This window comes from Hevea brasiliensis, chromosome 10, assembly GCF_030052815.1.
Source record: "Hevea brasiliensis isolate MT/VB/25A 57/8 chromosome 10, ASM3005281v1, whole genome shotgun sequence".
NCBI classification, from domain to species: domain Eukaryota; kingdom Viridiplantae; phylum Streptophyta; class Magnoliopsida; order Malpighiales; family Euphorbiaceae; genus Hevea; species Hevea brasiliensis.
In genome coordinates this window covers 55,717,811-55,739,301 of record NC_079502.1, presented here as the reverse complement: position 1 = coordinate 55,739,301, position 21,491 = coordinate 55,717,811, and positions in this window count along the sequence as shown.

Genomic DNA, 21,491 nt, shown 5'->3' with positions numbered 1-21,491 from the left:
GTTCCACTACACTGTGACAATAATGGAGCAGTCATACAGGCTAAGGAACTAAGGTCTCACCAAAATCCAAACACATAGAAAGGCACTACCACATTATCAGAGATATAGTTGGGCAAGGCGATATAGCCATGCAGAAAAATAACATTAGCTGAAAAATCCAGCTGATCCATTCACTAAGCTTTTGTCACAAGTTCAGTTAGACCGACATCATGAGAAGATGGGTCTAAGGTATTGTAATGAATGGCTCTAGTGCTAGTGGGAGATTGTTAGTAGTATGCCCTAGAGCATATCATTTAGTATGTATCTTGTACATATTTTTATTAATAAAAGGCATTTCCACTTTTCCGTTTAAATAATATATTTATGTGTAATAGAAAAGGTCCATTGATATTTTGTTAGAAATATTATTCTTAAGTTGTTAAGAATATGAGTGACAATATTTCTAGCACGAAGTATCATAAATAGGTTCACAATCGAGGATACTTCATAATAAGGACATGACTTATCCAGAAAGATTGTATTCATGTTTGTTCCTAAGTTATTTATATGAGATATAAATAAGATGGAATGGTGAGTCTCATGCCATATAACAAACATGATAGGCACTTATAAATGATAAGTAGGCCGAACCAGTGACACTTATGACAAGCACATGGAGTTTACTCTTGTCAATGTTTTGTCATAAATCATATCAGTGCATATAATCTTTAGACCTGAGGTAGCACAATTATCTTGTATATAGGTAGTTTGAGTTTGATACTGCTTTCATACTTGTACTATGTATGGGTATATGGGCATGTGTTGGCTCCTACTAGTTATATATGGAGGTAGGTGTTGATCAAGATGGAATCTGTTCCTCTAAGTAAATAGAGATAAAATCCTATGTTCATTTAATTGTTCTTGATGTTTCAAGTTCTGGCGGAGACAGATAGATTTATTGAGAAAGAGTTTCTAATGAGAAAATCTTTTAATCAAGAACTGGAATTAAAAGAGAACATAATATTCATAGCAAATGGAGTTTGACATAAACCATGACTCGGCTTGAGTTGGGATTTTATGAGAGAGATTCTAGTGCATGGTAACATATGATTATAGGTTCATTTAAGGTAAACCTTATTACTAATTGGGTGGCCATGGCATGCTATGCTAGGTGTTAACCATGGTCTATGAGGTTCATAAAATGATTTAGAGAAATCATTTATGGTAAGAAAGAGTTCTGATGATATTAAGAGTTGATATCATGTCTCATTGCCAATTAGTGATGAGCCTAGTAAGTCACACACATACACAAGTTATCACCTAATTAAATATGATTTAATTAATTAATTAAAGAGTTTAATTGATTAATTAAATATGTTTGGTTTGCAATTAGTTCGCAAAGTCCCTAGCATAACTTGAAACCAAATCTAGATTATTGGATGTATAATATAAGTTAAATTTATATTTAAAGTGTTTAAATATGAATTTAATTAATGAGAAATTAATTAATAGAGATTAATTAATTAATTTATATTTGATATAAATTAATTAGAAGAAGAAAAATAATTATTTTGGGTTGAGAACTCAAAATTAAGACACAGGGGCATTTTGGTCATTTTGCAGTGTGACACGTGGCACCATGAGATGGTGACTCATGGCTTAACACATAAGCTTGCCAAATGTTTTTTAATCATGTAAGATGATTAAAATCAAGATTACATATAGGTTTGACACTTGGCACAATGTGATTGGGTCACTTAAACCTAAAGCTAATCAAAGGGTGACATGTGGCAAGGGTTTAATGTGTTAACCTAGCTATTTAAGTGTTGTTATGAGAAAATAAAATACAACCAGCAGCCACACTCCTTGGTCACGCCATTTTGCATCCCTCCCTCTATTCTTCTTCATCTCTCATCAATTCAAAGAGATTAGCCATCAATCTCTTGAATTAAGAACACTAGAAATTGTTTCTAGTGTCCTATTTACATCTCTAATCTCTTAAAAGGCAGAACTTGAATTTCTAATTAATAGAAAAGGCTTTAGAAGCTGTTCAAGGGCTGCCATAGGTGTTCTTGGTGTGGACAAGCTAGAGGGACAACATCTGGTGTCCTGAAGATGAATCTCAAAGGCGCAGACACGCTGCAGTGCATCAAGAGGTTAGTGTAATCATTCTTGATTTAATCTAGGGTTCTAAAATTATTCTGATTAATTTTAAAATCTTAAATGACAAATACAGATCCAAAAACATATTAAAAGAATTTTAATATGTTGTTTATCATTGAAATCAAATAGATAAAAATAAATCTTCCATGATGCATGTGACCCTAGGTGAAAATTTTTGAATTCAATGGTATAAACTTGTGTTTTTCACGCTTCCGTTCCTTCACCAAAACCATTCAATTCTCTACATTATTGGTCAACTTGGACAGAATAAAACCACTTCAAAATACACAAAATGCAGTCACAATTCAAAAAGTTCAATCCCAACAATATATACACATAAATACTTCTAATTATCACACATACTTCCATTAACAATTTGCCTACCTTATCACTATTATCCACACAAATATATGCTGCCATTTTTTATACAATATTTCAACAATATTTCATGAACTTAAACACTTTAATCTTCATCATGAGGCTGCCATAAGTTTACACATACCCATCAACTTCAATTTTCACTTTTCAAGCTTACAAATCAAACTTTACACATGGAATTCAACTTCAATACAATTAAACATTTAAATCAACATCCAAACAACTATTTACATGCAAAAGCAAGCTGTTCATGATGAAGTTTCATGGCTGCCGAAATGGCTCAACTCCAATAATTCATCAAAACTAAAAAATTCTTCTAGAATTCAACTACCCACAACCTTAGTTATACTTTTAATGAAACAAGGATTGAAAATAACCACTTACCTCTTTTGAACTTCTTCAAAACCTCACCAAAATTTATCTTTCTTGCTCCCTTATTGCTACCCAAGGTGTGTAGGCAAAGATTAATGAAGGAAGTTCAAGAATTTAGCTTGAAATGAAGGTGATCTCAAGCTTGCATGGGTGGTTTCCATGGATGAAAGTTGGGACACCATTTTCAGCCATGGGAGAGCTTGGTGAGGATGATGAAGTGAGTGGAGGATTTTGTCCTCATTTTAAGTATTAATGTATCTACTTAGTGCTCCACTAAACCAAGATTAATTATATTATAATATAAGTGTCGACACCATATTTTGGCCGATCCCTAGAATCAATAAAAAATCTTTTCTTTGAACAGCTAATCACGTTTCCGGTCCCTCCTTGATAGGCGGTCACATTTCCGATCTCTCCTCACAGAGAATTGAATCAATGCTAAGTCCTCACATTCATTAAAGCCTCGCCGATCTCTCAAAATCATTTTACCGACCTCTCAAACTCGATGTCGGATTTCCGGACCTGTCAAGAATATTCCTGATCTCTGTTGATGAATAAAATGAACGGGCACTAGATCTTTTCCTACCAGTTTTATTGCCGACCTCCTTTCCGAAAGTTTAAGAGCTAAAGTTTTGATTCGATTCCGATCTTAAGTGTTCGAGTTAAATTTTCGGTCAAGTTCTGTTCAGCATTTCTTCCCTACCGGTCTCATGTTCAAAGTGCTTTCCGATCTCTCATACTTAGATTAATAATCACATTTAGTTTTTGTTTTGCTGTGCTCATACAATCAAATACTCAGACAAATAATGGTTTAAAATTTTCCGATCACAATCATTCATTGAACAAAAGGCATTTCATTTCATGTCATAATTTGTACAAGTTATTCGGCTGGGGGATCACCCCCAGCCTGATCTACATTTGGATCACTCCCTCTCTCCCTCTCACCCTCGGCTTCATCCTCACTGTCTTCATCATTGTCCTCAGGAGCCACCTCGGCCATCCAAGAAAAGTCTTCTTCTGGGTAACGCTCCTGGAGTGCGGCCAAGAGGTCCTTGTGAGCCTTCACATAGGCCTCGGCTATTCCCGTCACCATCTCTTCATCCCTCTCCTTAAGCTCCTTATCTTTCTCCTTAAGCTCCTTATCCTTCGCCTCAAGTTCCTCTATAAGTTGAGCGACACTGGCTTCGTTGGCATGAAGCACTGGACTTCCTTAGAGCACGGTCCCTCTCATCCAAAGCACGATTCTGTTCGCCAACCGGTCTTCATGGAGCTTAGCCCGTCCCTCGACTTGAGATATATAATCCCGGCGGATGAGAGTTGGGATCGGAGGAATCCACCTCTGATTCTTCTTCCGATCTCCTTACCCGGTAGAATCCTCTCGGATCATGGTGCGGTTCACGGACACTCCACGTTTAAGCTCATGGTCCGAGTCAATATGTCGTCGAGACCATTCAGGATAACTGTCCGATCCTCTGAAAGAAGATGGTAGACCCGGGACTTTGGCGAAATCGAGTTCTCCTTGTGATCGGTTATTCCTCAAGCGATCGTCGATGCTTGGCGCCCGAGAAGAGGTCCTCCCAGCAGCTGGAGAAGACCCCCCGTCCCTGCTTGGAACAACTGCAAGCGTCGGAGGCTGCTCCTCCGATCTAGGAGAAGATCGGGTAGCCGGTGGTCGTGGACCGAAGGTTGGGGAGGATCACTTTGTATCTCCCCAGGTTCGTGACCGGGCGTTTGGAGTCGTTCCGAACGCTTTATCTCCTTTATCTTCCGGGAGATCTCTCTCTCCTTCTTCCGTTTCCTTGAACCCTCACCACCCGCCATACCTGCACAAAGAAAAGGTTAGTGAGATCGCTAAGGTCCTGAGATCTGAGGTATAGAAAATACCGATGCCGAGGTTAGAGAGCGGAAGCTCGCGGTCTTGGCCGATGGCGATTGAACAGTCCAATGGTGCAGCTCGGCAGTCACCGAATCCAAACAAGAATACTTTTTAGTGGCAGCCTCACTCTTCAGATCCATCACTATCAAACTTTCCTCTTCGCTCAAGGTAATATGGTTCGGAAGCAAGGGTCCCTGGTACCACCAGCTGCGGGGGAAGTCCTCAAAGCGGCTCGGATCTTTGCTCCTCACAATGAAGAAACGATTCTTCCAGTTCTTAAGAGACGAGGGCAGATCGGAAAAGAGCCCGCAATTAGGCTTCGCCTGAAAGAACCAGTGGTCATCGTCCTTTCGGTGAGTTAGCCGGTGCAGCTTGGCGAACACTTTAGCTGTAGGTCTGATTCCCTTAGCTCGGCATAGACCTCGGAAAGCAACCAAGATCCGCCACGAGTTGGGGTGGATTTGAACAATGGATATTCGGTGAAATTTTAGGACCTCCTTGTAGAAATCGGCTAGAGGGAACCTCAGACCGGCCTTTAACTGTTCTTCATACACCATGACCATGTCATCCTCTTCAAAAGAATGATCGACACGAAGATCGCCATGGCACTTGATCAGCTCATATGAATCAGGACAAATGTTGTATTCTTGAACAAACGATTGCAGATCGGATTCCCGAAGAACCGATGGAAGCTCGTCTATAGGAAGGGTCTCTCTCCTTGAAGAAGGGCGCGTACGCCTTAATGGTACGATCCGGCCAGGCACTGGCGAGAGACCCTAAGGGGTCCAGGTTGCGCTTGGCCCGACTGCCTCTTCTTCATCAGACGATGACCAAGAGAACTCAATGGAAGGAGGGCTCGCCGCTCTCTGACCTTCGGCACCGCTCATTTTCAAGAAAAAACAAAGAACTTAAACTAAAAAGAGGATTAAAGCCCTTACCAGAGTCTAATCGGCGTCGGAGAAACTGGAGAAAATGAGAGAACTTCGAAGCTATGAGCAGGAGACTGAAAATGAAATGAGAGAACAAGCGCTAACCCTCCCCTATTTATACTAGTCCGAGCATTTAATGCTCGCAAGGTTCTAGGCGGCGCATCGATTGGTGAGACTCGACAGCTGTTCTGACACTTCTCTCAAATATCCGAATGTTCAGAGATCGGTTAATTGGAGATCGGCATAATAAGTTAAATATTTTGAATAAAGGATCAGTCAAGTGTCATTCAAGTAAAGAACCAGATCGGATAACCACCTTAGAGATCGAAAAATAATCAATGCAAAAATAATAAGATGATAACTGCAAAATAAAGTCTTTATTTGCAAAAAGATCGGATTACATCATTTGGGCGATCTCGAGGGATCGGATTACAATAAAGGACTAACTACATCATTTGGGTGATCTCTAGAGATCGGATTACACTAACATTGGATCACATCATTTCTGTGATCTCTAGAGACCGGTGAAAAATCCTATCTGAAGAGGCTGATCTAAGGATCAGTTTATAACTGATCCCAAGGATACTCCCAGGAGATCCATGGATCAGTTTATAACTAATTCCAAGGATACTCCCAGGTGATCCAAGGATCAGTTTATAACTGATCCCAAGGATATTGCCGACCGGATGCTTCATCCGCTGTCGGAACACCCAATGTGGATCAGCATCGCTGTCGGAACACTCAATGTGATGAGAAGCCGAATGAACTCAGTTGAGCAACTCGAGATCGGTACAACCAAAGCCCGCAATGCGGATCGGTCAGATCCAGTTCTCTCACCATCGTCAATTAGGACCATCCAATCACCGGGATCGTAAATTTTCAGTCGAGGAATAGGGAATTCCATCGGAAGAGGATCAAAACCACAGTTGTAGCCGGAACTTTCCCCGGAACAGCTAGAACCAAGAAACAAAGAGAAAGAGAGAAAAATCGAATGAAGGAAATGCCACTATCAACAGGGGTATATATAGGGGAAAATGGGCATTTAATGCTGAGCGGAAAACGAAGCGGACGCTTCGAAAATCGAGATATAATTAATGCTTGGACCGAATCCAGACTGATCAAGGGATAAAAGAGATCGGGAGATAGGAGATCAGCATGAGAGATCGGAATAGGAGCTAGGGGATCGGAAGACAAAAAGAATAAGACAAATCCCAATAACCGTCGTCAGAATCAGAGCCGAGGTAGTTAAAGCGTTGCAGACGAGATCTCCACCGCACGCCTAAGAATCGCCCTTAATCTTGACAGTGCGTGGTATGTCATGTGATCTGTACATCCCAATCTCCACCGTTGATCTCACTTGTAAGGATGAATCCGGAACCCTTGGATCAAAAGAGAAGATGACAATACCAGCGTTTTTCACTCTCAGCCCTCAGATCGTTCCGGACAAGAGGATTCAAGACCGTCGGATTAAAAGAGGAAAAGGACAAATACCTTGAGAAGCGATCTCAGCCATTCGTTTTGATTCTCTTTAATTCCTGAACATCCGATCATGTACTTCAAAATCCTGACCCTCCATCTCCCTCAAAATGAATCCTGACCCTTCATGGGGAGCACCCGATTCCTATAAATACCTGCATGAAAAACTGTTCAAGGGACGAAAAAAACGGACAAAAAATATAGGCAAGAGGCTGCTATTATCGTGGAGGAACTCTGAAACTTCATTCAGTTTGTTACTCTGCTGTTTTGTAGTGATTAAAAATACTTTTGAAACTAGTTTTCAGGAGTGTTTTCTTGAAAAGATTTTGAATATTGGAACTCTACATTTCCAGTTTGTTCATTATCTGGTCATACTCTCATCATCTCTGCTTTCCTTTCCGCTGTTCAAGCTCAACTTCCTTTCACCTGGTTCTTACCCGGTTACCTTTTAGCTAAAGCATCTCTCGGTTTCACGACAGACATCAACTCTCAGGCTGATCAATCCGCCATCTTCATCACTGTTTACCACTTCACAGTTATTTCAATATATTTGGCTCCTCACAGGTAAGAGCTCATACTGTTGTTTACGTTTATTTTCCACACTTCCTTTGTTCTTTATACATCTGCAACTTCCTTCAAAGATTATTTTGCACTAGAGAACCTCAAAAGGTGTTATTGTAGGAGTTCATGCTTCTGTTTTATTAAGTGTCCACGTTTATTTTCCGCATTTTCCTTGTTTTCTTACATCTGCGATTTTCTTCAAGTTTACTTTTTGCACGAACGATCCCCAAAGAATGACACTCCTAAATCATTTCTTTAGTGATCAGTTTATTTTTATTAATCTTCATCATTTCTGAAAACCAGTTTTTTTAACTCTTTGTAGTATGTAAATGGTTGGGTAAACGTAGGTAGCTGCAACTTAGAGGTCTCCTTTAAAAAGAGGACCTGAATAACACGTCAGGAAGATAGCCGAACTATTAGGCGGCGTAAGCGACAATTCGACAAAGATGTCATGAAATGGAATAAGACCAAAGTAAGCGAAGCAGTGGATCGGTCATTAATAGATATTGGTAAAATGACTACATGAAAAGGTCGATGAATCAAGTCTAGTGTTCCGTTCAGCCACGGGATATCCATAAACCTTATCCGGCATTTTTGAAGGTCGAATTCTTAGTTTTAGGTTCTTAAGACCCGTAGCGTGGTTAAATTTTTAAAAGTCTTTGTCAGAGTCTCATCAAAATAGAAGAAGTCGGAAGAGTCCTTATCCTATCCTTGCCTAAAAGTTTTAAGTCAACTCTTAAAGGAGATCGGAGGAGGGTTCTTATCCGGTCTCCCTTCAAGATTTTGATAAACATTAAGTAGGGATCGGAAGAGAGTTCTTATCCGGTCTCAACTCAAAACATTAACGAATAACTCTAAAGGAGATCGGAGGAGGGTTCTTATCAGGTCTCCTCTCAAAATACAATAAATAACTTAAAAGAGATCGGAGGAGGATTCTTATCCGGTCTCCCTTCAAAATTTTAATAAACATTAAATAAGGATCGGAGGAGAGTTCTTATCCGGTCTCCACCTCAAATTTTAATAAACATCTGAAAGAGATCGGAGGAGAGTTCTTATCCGGTCTCATCCTCAAAACTTTAAATAAATAACTTAAAAGAGACCGGAGGAGGGTTCTTATCCGGTCTCCCCTCAAAATTTTAATGAACAACTTAAAAAAGATCGGAGGAGAGTTCTTATCCGATTCTCACACCCGTTCACTAAGGTTGTCTCATTTACTTATGTATCTGGGTGATCCAAATTTAGTGAAAAATCAAACATTCCTTCTACCAAAAGGATTAACATTGCCGCCTAAGCCCTTCTAACTATGTTGTTAAGGACGCAGAAGTAAATCTACTTACCCTTATTAAGGGACGAGGTGGGGTGCCTAACACCTTCCCCACCCGTTTACGGACCCCGAACTTAGAATCTCTGTTTTAAAGTGGTTTCATTTTTAATTTAACTTCCCAAATGGTTTTCTTTAGTTTCCCTCAAAACTAAGGTGGCGACTCCTCACTCTTCCCACTTCGGTGAGTGATCGTCAGGCGACATAAAATCCCATTCTGACGGCTTAGCGACTCCACTGGGACTAATATTGACCCAACCCGATCTAGAGGTCCAAAAGTAGGCTTAATTTTTGTCCGATCAAATTATATTTAGAGGGGCTCACTCGGCGATGTCTTATATGCTAATTATACTTGCTCCTAACTATTTTGTTTTGCCAGTTCAATCTCATACAGTGATCTTCATATCAAAGAAAAAGGAAAAAGAAAAAAGGAAAAATAAAATCCCCTGAATTGGGAAGAGGTAAAGTGTCCCTTCACACCTTGAACACTTACACAATGTCCTCACACACTATGGTCCTAACAGGGCTTTCTTACCCTTTTAGGAAAGTAGGAGGGGTCATGTAGCGGTGCAGTGGGTTTTACCCCGTTAGTATCCGTGAAGGCTTCTGCTCAAATTGAAACTCGTTCTATCCATTGTGATACTCGTGGAATTTTCCCGACAATATCATGGGGGTAGAATGGGGCTCTCTCTTGTTCTGATGAGGGGCAATTTGGGAACACGTGGCTATTAGAAAATTAGATCTGAGCTAAACCATCACGATAGTTGAAAGTCGTAGTAAACTACCTCATAAGATAGAACTATCCCAAATAGGTAGCGCTTATCCGGTATCAGGAGTCTCCCTATTATAGGACAAAAGGGACATGTTTACTCTTACCTTGCTCTCTTTTGATTTCCTTTCGTTCATTTTTGTGAGGGTAATCTTGAATTCTACTGAAACACCTACACATTTTCCTACTTTGATAAATGTGTACGTGTCACCCTGTCAACAGTATGATTCAAAATTACCCTAATTTGTCTTACTAACAAATTCTCCATGAGCGTTACCAAATCAAAGGTCTGTAGAAGGATAGGCATCATTTTTATCATGGCATCCTCGAGTCAGTCGGCAGAAAAGGCTCAGAACGCTAGACTTTGGTCCGAATCAGTTCATAGTCCGGTACCCTCGCAAAATGATGCTTCCGAGGCACCTGTTAGCTCGCTACCTTCGCTAGATCTGGACAAAATAGAGGTCAAAATGAACAACCTCGAGGGTATGTCTAATAGATGGAGGTTGCTTCAGGCCAGTCGAGTGCGATTTGAAGAGAAGTACGGAAGGATTGCAACCTTAATGCAAGTCAAGGTCCAAATCTCGGCATTAAAAGCCATGTTGTCGGTTTGGAATCCTAAGTACGGAGTATTCTCTTTCAATGACATTGACACGGTCCCCACTATGGAAGAATATCGAGGCATTCTTTGGGGATCCCATACTCTTTGCGAGCAGGATCTACTTACACCTCGAGCATAGGCGGACACGAAGCGGTTGGCACATATGTTGGGTTCTCCCGGAAGAAGTAAAGTCGAGAAAGCGATCAAAGGGAACACTCATGGATGGTATTGGGCGTACCTTGAGAAGCGGTTAGATCATTACCTCCAAGAGAAAAGCGTGGGATCAAGCTTCCATGGCACTCGCCTTGGGAATCTATGGTGCGATCCTGTTCGGGGCCATTGGGGATCATCACTAGCGTGTGATGGAGGTATTTTGGACGATAGAAAGCGGGGATCAATCCGATACCAGCAATTCTTGCGAAACCTTGTTAACCTAACTACTGCGAACAGCGGAAAGGGTCCATTAAGTGTTGCTCTCGGTTATTATACCTACGGACTATCGACCACATGTGTCACGAGGAGACAAAAGGATTGACTTGGTACCTTGACCAGCCTCCCATTGAGAAGATGACCGGTTAGTGATCGGCCGAAGAATGAAAAAGCGATGGCGGGAGCGGATTACGAGTTTCAATAGCCATGATTCTTGTTGGAGGAAGGCGTGGGCGTCAAGCCAACCCGTCTTGATTAGTACAGGAGGTATTCGATCGGTGTCCCTAATTGGAATAACCGGGTATACAAGTTACACTCCGGCCAGGTAATGAGGCGGTTTGGCTCAACACGATCCATGTTCAACATTAAAAATACCACCAAGGTCACTTCTACCATGAGCTCAAGGAAGAAGAAGGGTTGAAAATGGCTCGCAAGTCACAGGAAAACATCACTCTAATGGAGAAATCACCCGAGGCCGAGTGCCTCGGACGATTACCTTAAATGGAGAAGCGATAGGGACCAGAGCGCTTTACCATAGAATTCAGGGCGACAACCCTCGCCAAGGCGCCCTATTAGAGGAAGGCGATGTCGCTTTGGTTGACTCGCTACAAAAGGCAAATACCGAGAACTCACAATTGCGGGAACAAATAAAGCAGTGAAGGACCAACGAGAAAATTAAGAGGAGGATAAGAAAGCTCGGGGAAGAGGCAAGGGCCGAAAGAATAGGGTTCGAAGAACAAGAGTCTGATGGGAAAAGGAAAGAGACTCTCTCAGTGAGGTTAAAGAGATGAAAGGCGAGAATAGTAAGCAGGAAAGGATGAAGTACCAAGAGGTACTCGTTGAAGAGTATAAACAGGAAAACAAGAAGAAGAAGCTTGAATTAAAAGAGCAGGCACTACTCATCAACGATATCTTGAAAGAGTGTGCTAAAGAGAGAAAAGAAAAAGAAAAACAAGCTGCCCTCTATCAAGGACTGAAAGAAAATGTGGACCAGTTGGAGAAAATGATAGCACAAGGAAAAAAGGAACTATTACCTGAATCCGAATATGCTCTGAAAGTGTTCGATCCTGCCAAACAAGAGGAAAGGTTATACGAGTATCTCGAGAAAATGTCATCTCATTATAAAGAACCTCCCGAGAACCTAGGCGATGTAAAGAATATCTTTGTCACAATTATTGATTAATGAAATGATTTTTGGACCATTGTTTAAGCGGTTGTGAATGAATAATATGACTCCGTAGGAACTCCTCGCTAGGGTTATGTGAAAAATTGAGTGCGCTATATGAGCAGGTATCATAAATGCACATTCAATCCCGTCATTCACGATCGGACTATCAAGCAGCGCCATGATAAAGTTGATGCGGTTATCCTTTTGCGATTCCAACACGGCTCTCAAATGCCCTTTGTATCCTTCGTCCAGACCAGGACTTTTAGTTTCTTTGCAAAACTCAAATTCATTTAAATTTTTTTATCCCTCACAGGAAATCAATATTGATTCAAACAAGGCAAGTCTGACCAAGCACACGATCCAACCCAAGCGAGTGTACTTAACAAGATCTCGAACGAGGAAGATAATGGAAAATCAGGAGCAAGTCACAGAACCTACGAGGGCGGTCTCCGATTTGAAGGATCAGCTTTCTGAAATTATGAGACTAATGAAGGAAATGTCTCAGAGCAAACCTGCTTCAGAACCTAGCCCACCATTACCTCCTCCGCCTCCTACAACAAATGATCCTCAGCAAGCTTCAACCTCTTTTACCTTTCAGTCTCCCATTAGGACCCGACAATCACTTTGTCAATCCGGTGACCATAAATAATGACCCACCTTTTTCCTATTACCCGTAGTCTCAAATGCCGAGCCTCACCATTCAATCCGATCCCTCGATTTACTCCACCCCTCGGCTCGGTTGGAGGAGCATATCATCTGATGGAAGGAGAACATAGGGCGAGAGATAACGAGAAACTATCGGCCCTAGAAGAAAGGCGAGAGCAATAGAGGGCTGAACATGTATGGTTCGATCGATGTGTAAATCGCTTGAGATTGGTGCGGATGTGGTGGTACCACCCAAATTCAAAGTTCGGATTTAAACAAGTACAGGAAACTCGGATCCCGCATCCACGGCAACCTACATTGCCAAAATGCGCTTAACGGAAGGCGATAGACTTCTCATTCACTTCTTTCACGAGAGCCTCTCGGAGGCGGCTACGAGATGGTGCATACAATTGGGCGAGGAGCAAGCTACACTCCTGGAAGGATTTAGCGATACCTTTACGAAGCAATATAAATTCAATTGTGATGCGGCACCCACAAGGAGGGACCTCGGAACACAGTGCAGAAAGGCGGGAAAGTTTCAAGCAGTACGCCCAACGATGGAGGGAGAAGGCTGCAGAAGTATATCCTCCAGTGACCGACAATGAACTTTGCTCCCTATTCATCGAAACATTAAAGGCTCCCTACTTCAACCTGATGATTGGCAATACCTCCAATAGCTTCTCAGATATCATCCAAGCCGGTGAGAGAATTGAAGCTAATCTGAGAATAGGAAGACTACGAGTTGGTGAAAACCACGTGAAGAAGCCCGCCAATTTTGGCAAGAAGAAGGAAGGTGATGTACACTCTGTCACCTGTCCAAATAATTACCCCCAATTTCCCCAAAATAACTACCGGCCATATCCTCCCTCTCAGGGCCCAACTATCGCGAACATCCCACCCCCTTTCCCTAATTATTCACAACCACGCCCTGTCGCCCCACACCAAATTTCCAACCAAGACCACCTCCTCCTCGGCTCAACCACGGCCACCACAAAATAACCCAAGACCTCCAAGGAATCTGATCCACCCCTTCCCCTCCCTCTCGGTGAAATATACCGATACCTTGTCGGTATAAACCAAATCGTGCAGTCCCTTTAGACCCAATCCGGTAGCCATATCCCAGGTGGTATGATGCCACAGCCCGTTGTGAGTATCATGGAGGAGCACAAGGGCATTCAACTGACAACTGCGGGGCACTCAGAGGGAGAGTGCACGCTTTAATCCGGAACGGGTGGTTGAAGATTGAGGGGAATGGTTCCCTCCCCAATGTCACCTCAAATCCTTTGCCTAACCATAATGCGGGTAGTGGTGTAAATATGATTGAGTCAGGAGAAGGATCGACAGGAAGTGGACAAGTTGGTCCCTTACTTCAAAGAAATTTTTGCCATATCGATGAGAGGGTTATCTTTCCCCTCGGTGCGAGGAGAGTGAGGAAAGTGCGAGTGTCCTTACCATGGAGGCGGTGACCATGAGTGCGAGATTGTGAGGGGTTGGGCAAGAAGTCGAACTTATTGTCTCTCGGGGTTACGAGATACAGACAAAGCTAAAAGCGGAAAAAGGAGTGAACACCACGGATACGGCGAGCGCCTCTACCTCCAAAACCAGAATCACCTTCTCACCCCGGTAGCCTCACCACGATGCTTGATTATTGGACTCCACCTCGGCTCCCCATCACCAACACTCATGCTGTCCCTTGGAACTATAATTTCCAAGTTTTTACTCGAGGGCGTCAAGCGGCACATCCGCTCCTAGCCTTGCCTCACCTCGGCACCACCAAAGCCATGTTTCGCTCCTCACGAGCACTTGGGATGACTTATGCTTTGGACACATGTGACATTACTCCCCAAACAAGTCCCGACTGTTATTGCAATAAAACCCTCTCCACACGAGCAAGAAGTCGAGTTTATAACTTTGAAGTGGGAGGTGTTACGGGAGCGAGGAAGAGAAAGAGAAAGGGAAAGTAAAGATGGGAGAGTCATCAAGAAACACGGAAGAGGAGGTTGAGAAAGCGAGGAAGCGAGCACATTGAGCATAGAGAAGATGAAGAAGCTGTTGCTCCAAATAATGAAGCGAGCGAGTATGATGTGGTGGAGCAGTTGAGAAAGACACGCTTCGGATTTATTTGTTATCGCTGATTTTGAGTTCGGAAGTGCAAGCAAGCCTTACAGAGAATCTGGATCGGGCCTTTGTCAACCACGACATTACTCAGGCGGTTTGAGAAGTTAGTGGGACAAATCGGGCATCGGCTCTGTAGCCTTTTACGAAGAGGAGGTAGACCCTGCAGGCTAAGGGCATAATAAAGATCTGCATGTAAAGGTGAAATGTAAAGGCTGTATAGTGGCCAAGGTCCTCATCGATAACGGATCGACCCTCAATATGCGCCTAGCGTTACCTTGGCTAGATTGCGATTGACCAATCGGACATACGTCAAAGTGCTATGGTGGTGAGAGCTTTTGTGGAACAAGGAGAGAGGTCTTTGGGGACATTGACTTGCCAATCAGGTCGGTGCATGTACTTTCAATATCACGTTTCAAGTGATGAACATTGAGCGACCTACACCATCTTTGTTAGGAGGCCTTGGATCCATTCTGCGAATCTTTGTTCCCGACTTTGCACGGAAGATCAAATACATTAGGGCGGCAAAATCATCACGGTGAGGGGAAGAAGCTATCTGGTCACCAAGCCGCAATCACTTCCCTATGTGGAGCGGTAGAGAATCATTGGAAAGCTCTTTCCGGGCCCTTGAGTTACAAGATCTTGGGAAGGAGGGGCCATGGCTATGGTGGCCAAAGTAATGTCAAGCGGGTATGAAGAAGGTAAGGGCCTAGGCGCCACATTACAAGGAATTGTCGAGCCTATACCGGCCATTCAGAAGATAGGCCGTTATGGTTTGGGGTATGAGGAGGATGCCCTTATGGATGGGCGGTTCCGGATGAGGAAAATGCTTCGGGATCAGAGGTTCGACCAGAAGATGGGAAAGGTGAAAGTAGTCCCGAGAATCACGGAAATCTTCACTAAACCGGTCATTCAACATCCGGCAAGTACAGAAGAATCACCTGATGATCCATCCATAGATGTCATCCAACTGGATTCCTTGTATGAGGCCCTAGTTTCGCCAATGGCTGAAGAGCAGGAGCTTGACAACTGGACAACGGAGGATATCCCTGTACTCAATCTCGAGTAAAGTACCTCTGGTTATCTACACTTGATCACTTTGTCCATGGTGACAAGTGTAATACTGTAAATGGACCTTTTCTTATGGCATTAATGAATTAATAGCGCATTTTTAATCCAATACTCTTTTTCTTTCCTTTTAATTCCATCCTTATAACATGTTCTATTCTTTATTCATTCAGGAACATTCATCAATTAACACCTAATAATCCAATAGACTCAGAAATTCCTCTGGTTAATTTTGAAATCCCCATAACTGCCATTACTTCAAGTGATTCTGAGGAAGACCTTACAGAGGAAAGCAATGAAAAAGATGAACCCTCCCTCGTGCCTTGTGAAGATGAAAGCGCACAATAAACTTAGGCACGGAAGAAGTAAAAGGAACTTAAGGTAGTGGAGAGTGGCGAATTGGGAGATATGATCGATGCAGCAGGAATTTCTCGACATATTCTCATGGAGTTATAATGATATGGTGGGTTTGGACCCTCAGATAGTCACGCACAAAATTCCCTTGATCCCGGGGACAATCCCGGTAAAACAAAAGCTAAGGAGAATGAATCGACACCTTTGCTTAAGGTTGGGGCGAAGTCAAGCGATATGGCCGGGTTCTTAGAAGTGGTCAAATATCCCCAATGGGTGGCTAACGTCGTCCGGTGATGAAGAAAGGCGGGAGAGTCGGGGTGTGCGTTGACTCAGGGATCTTAATAAAGTTAGCTTGAAAAGCGACTTCCCTCTCCCCATATTGATGTGCTAGTTGACAATGCTGCGGGTTTGGGCAGATGTTCGTATATTGATGGGGCATCAGGGTACAATCAGATCCCAATGGACGAGGAAGACAAGGATAAAACTGCTTTTATCACCCAATGGGGTGATACGCTGCTCGGGTCATGCCTTTCGGGTTGAAAAATCAGGGCTACTTACGGTAGCGCAATGGTCACATTATTCCACGATATGATGCATAAAGAAGTGGAGGTATATGTGGATGATATGATCATCAAATCCGGGAGAAGAGAGCCACGTTCGGGTGATAAGGAGGGTGTTTGAAAGACTCGGAAATACGGTTGAAGCTGAACCTGCTAAGTGCATATTCGGAGCTAGATCGGAAAAGCTGTTGGGATTCATAGTAGCGAGAAAGGGATAGAAGTGGATCCGGACAAAGTTCGAGCTATTCAAGAAATGCCGTCCCCAAAAGCGAGAAGGGAGGTGCGATTTTAGGAAAGGTGAACTACATTTCGAGTTTATTTCTAATCTCCTTTGCCAAAGCGAGCCTATTTTGATTACTCGGAAGAACAACCCTACCCAATGGGATTCGGATTGTCAAAAGGCTTTGAGACAATCAAGCGATTTGTCAAATCCACGGTATTGGTCACTTTGTGGCGGCGGGCCTTTGATCTGTGCACTGGCGGTCCAACGAAATTCTATGGGGTGTGTTTTGGGACGACATGATGATCTGGCGAAAAGAGAGGGCCATTTATTACCTGAGCAAGAAGTTCAATGATTGTGAGTCGAGGTATTCTTTCCTAGAAAAGACTTGCTGCGCGTTAGCTTGGACGGCAAATCGCCTTAAGCACTACATGTTGAATCACAAGACATGGCTTATCTCGGGATGGATCCTATCAAATCGTATTTGAAAGCCCGTTCGTGCCGGGGAGGATAGCCAAGTGGCGGTTATACTCTCCCAATATGACATAGTTTATATGACCGGAAGCGGTGAAAGGTAGCGTGATTCTTGACCTCTAGCGAGAAAACCCTATCGGATTATGAAGCTCTAAATTTGAGTTCACGATGAACATATTAATGAGGTAGGCGCAAAGAAGGCGAGCCAACGATGTATGGGAAATGTATTTTGATGGAGCGATCAATTTATCGGAAATGGAATCGGAGTGTACTAGTATCCCGGACGGAAAACATTTCCCGATAGTGCTAAATTGGGGTTTGTTGTACCAACAATGTCGCAGTATGAAGCTTGTGTAATGGGTCTACATGCCGCTATAGAGATGAAAATCAGAAAGTTGGAGGTGTCACGGAGACTCGGCTCACGATAATCTATCAAGTCAAGGAGAATGGCAAACTAAGGATCCCAAGTTGATCCCATATCGAAGTACTTACTGGAGTTGATCAAGAAATTCGAAGAAATCTCTTTCACTCACTGAGTAGAGACAAGAATCAATTTCTGATGCCTTAGCTACTCTATTTGTTATGGCTCAAATCGAAGAAGAGCGACGTTTGAGGCGTTGAAGATTAAGGTAAGGGATGAGCGACCTATTGCTTCATGATTGAAGAAGAGCGACGGAAAGCCTTGGTATCATGACATCACGATCTCTTGTAGAACCAGAGAATTCCCTTAAGGGGCAAGCAAAAATGAAAAGAAGATGATTCGGAGTTTAGCATTAGGGTACTTTCCCAGTGGAGAAACCCTATACAAGAGGAGCCCCAACGGAGAATTGTTGAGATGTGTAGATGCAAAGGAAGCAAAGAAAATCCTTTTGAAACTCATGAGGAAATTGTGCCACTCACGCCAATGGACACATGATGGCGAAGCAAATCATGCGGCGTGGGTATTTTGGATCACAATGGAAAAGGATTGCATCAGTATTTCGGAAGTGCCACAAGTGTCGATTCTGTGAATCAGATAAATGTGCCACCTCACAAGGCTATTCAATCTCGTCTCACCGTGGCCTTTTGCAATGTGGGGCATAGATGTGATTGGTCCCATCAATCCCAAGGCATCCAATGGGCCAGATTCATCCTTGTAGCCATCGACTATTTCTCCAAGTGGGTCGAGGCGACATCCTATGCTCACATCACGAGAACACGTTTCTCAAATTCTTGAAGCAATGTCATCTGCGGCATGGTCTCGAATGAAATTGTCGCGATAATGCCAAGAACTTGAATGGTCAGAAGATTCGGGAATTATGTGACCAATACAAAATCCGACACCTCAATTCCTCCCCATACCGTCCCGGATGAATGGAGCGGTGGAAGGCGCAAACAAAAACCTCAAGAGAATAATCAGGAAAATGACGGTCACATATAGGGGTGGCATGATATGCTTCCTACGCTCTTCACGCATACCGGACTTAGTAAGAACCTCGGCCGGGCAACTCCATACTCAGCGGTCTACGGGATGGAAGCTGTATTGCCTATTGAGGTTGAAATCCGTCCCTAAGGATTTTGAAGGAATCGGGGATCGATGAGTCGAGAATGGATCGATCAAGGTTGGATCGATTGAATTTCTTTGGATGAGAAAAGGTTAACAATGACATGTCACGGACAATTATACGAGAGGAGGATGGCGAGCATTTGATAAAAATGTCGCCCGCAGGAATTCCAACACAGGGACTTAGTTACGAAGAAAGTCTTCTTTGAACCAAAAGCGATCCTCGGGGCAAGTGGTCACCAACATACGAGGACCCTATGCGATTAAGAAGACATTTTCGGAGGAGCCTTGATCTTGACCGCATGGGCGGTGAAGAATTCGAGACCAGTCAATGCGAAACCTTTGTCAAGAGATACTATGCATAAAAGGGAAAGGATGAAAACCCGAAAGGGCATCCAAAAAAAAAAAAAAAAAAAAAAAAAAAAAAAAAAAAACTTCTCGGGGTGAAAACCCAAGAACCAAAGTGGAGAAATAAGGAAGAGGGTATGAAACCACGGATGGAGAGAAAGCTATCGCAACATGAAGCTTGAGAGAACTTGAAATAATGGCGGTTAAAAGACTTCAAAACTAACCATAAGGAATATGTGAGATCTAACCTTATGCCCTTTTCCTTTGAAAGTCTATTCTTTCTAATAAAGTTATACTTCATTCCTTACATTTGTTATTTTCCCCATGCTATCCTTTCTCTTTGTTTAATGCGCTATTAATTAGTTAAAATTTTTGCCATAAGATTTGAATTTGAAAATTGATAACCTCACGTACTTTATTATGAGATTTGCAGGAAATAGCCTTCAAAAAAAAAAAAAAAAAAAAAAAAAAAAAAAAAAAAAAATTATAGAGGTGAAAACCCGAAAGGGCGCTTATGGTCGAATGGACGAAGAGAAAGTGAAAACCCGCAAGGGCGCTTTCCGAAGAATAAGAAGAAAGTCGGGAATGAAAAGGGGCATCCGAAAGAATGAGGTCATAGGTCAGGTCTTGCAACTCCTCCTCCATTAATCATCCGCCTTCGTTATCTTGTTAAGTACACTTCTTCAGGGAAAGAACTTCATGTGTCAGGGTTAGACTCGCCTTGTAAGTTGATTTTGATTTCCTGCAATTTAAATTTCTGTCATCAACCTCTGGTTCCTTGATCCAAGTTGATTTTAATTTCATGCAATTTACATTTCTGTTATCAACCTCTGGATCCTTGATCCAAGTTGATTTTAATTTCATGCAATTCCACCATCAACCTCTGGTTCCTTGATCCAAGTTGATTTTAATTTCATGCAATTTACATTTCTACCATCAACCTCTGGTTCCTTGATCCAAGTTGATTTTAATTTCATGCAATTTACATTTCTGTTATCAACCTCTGGATCCTTGATCCAAGTTGATTTTAATTTCCTGCAAATCCACCATCAACCTCTGGTTCCTTGATCCAAGTTGATTTTAATTTCCTGCAATTTAAATTTCTGCTATCAACCTCTGGTTCCTTGATCCAAGTTGATTTTAATTTCCTGCAATTTACATTTCTGTTATCAACCTCTGGATCCTTGATCAAAGTTGATTTTAATTTCCTGCAAATCCACCATCAACCTCTGGTTCCTTGATCCAAGTTGATTTTAATTTCCTGCAATTTACATTTCTGCTATCAACCTCTGGTTCCTTGATCTAAGTTGATTTTAATTTCATGCAATTTACATTTCTGCTATCAACCTCTGGTTCCTTGATCCAAGTTGATTTTAATGTCATGCAATTTACATTTCTGCTATCAACCTCTGGTTCCTTGATCCAAGTTGATTTTAATGTCATGCAATTTACATTTCTGCTATCAACCTCTGGTTCCTTGATCCAAGTTGATTTTAATGTCATGCAATTTACATTCCTGTTATCAACCTCTGGTTTTTAGATCCAAGTTGATTTTAATTCTCTAGGTCATTAATTTAGGTGTGCTTTAGTTCCCTAATTTCAAATACCTAATCGTCCAAAATATGAGTCGGAATCTTTACATAATTCCTATCGAAATTTTCCTTTAATTGAAATTATGTAAAGAGGGGCATTGTCGACACCATATTTTGGCGATCTAGAATCAATAAAAATCTTTTCTTTGAGCGACTAATCACGTTTAGGTCCCTCCTTGATAGGCGGTCACATTTCCGATCTCTCCTCACGAGAGAATTGAATCAATGCTAAGTCCTCACATTCATTAAAGCCTCGCGATCTCTCAAAATCATTTTACCGACCTCTCAAACCCGATGTCGGATTTAGGACTGTCAAGAATATTCTGATCTCTGTTGATGAATAAAATGAGCGGGCACTAGATCTTTTCCTACGGTTTATTGCCGACCTCCTTTAGAAAGTTTAAGAGCTAAAGTTTTGATTCGATTCCGATCTTAAGTGTTGAGTTAAATTTTCGGTCAAGTTACATTGACATTTCTTCCCTACCGATCTCATGTTCAAAGTGCTTTCCGATCTCTCATACTTAGATTAATAATCACATTTAGTTTTTGTTTC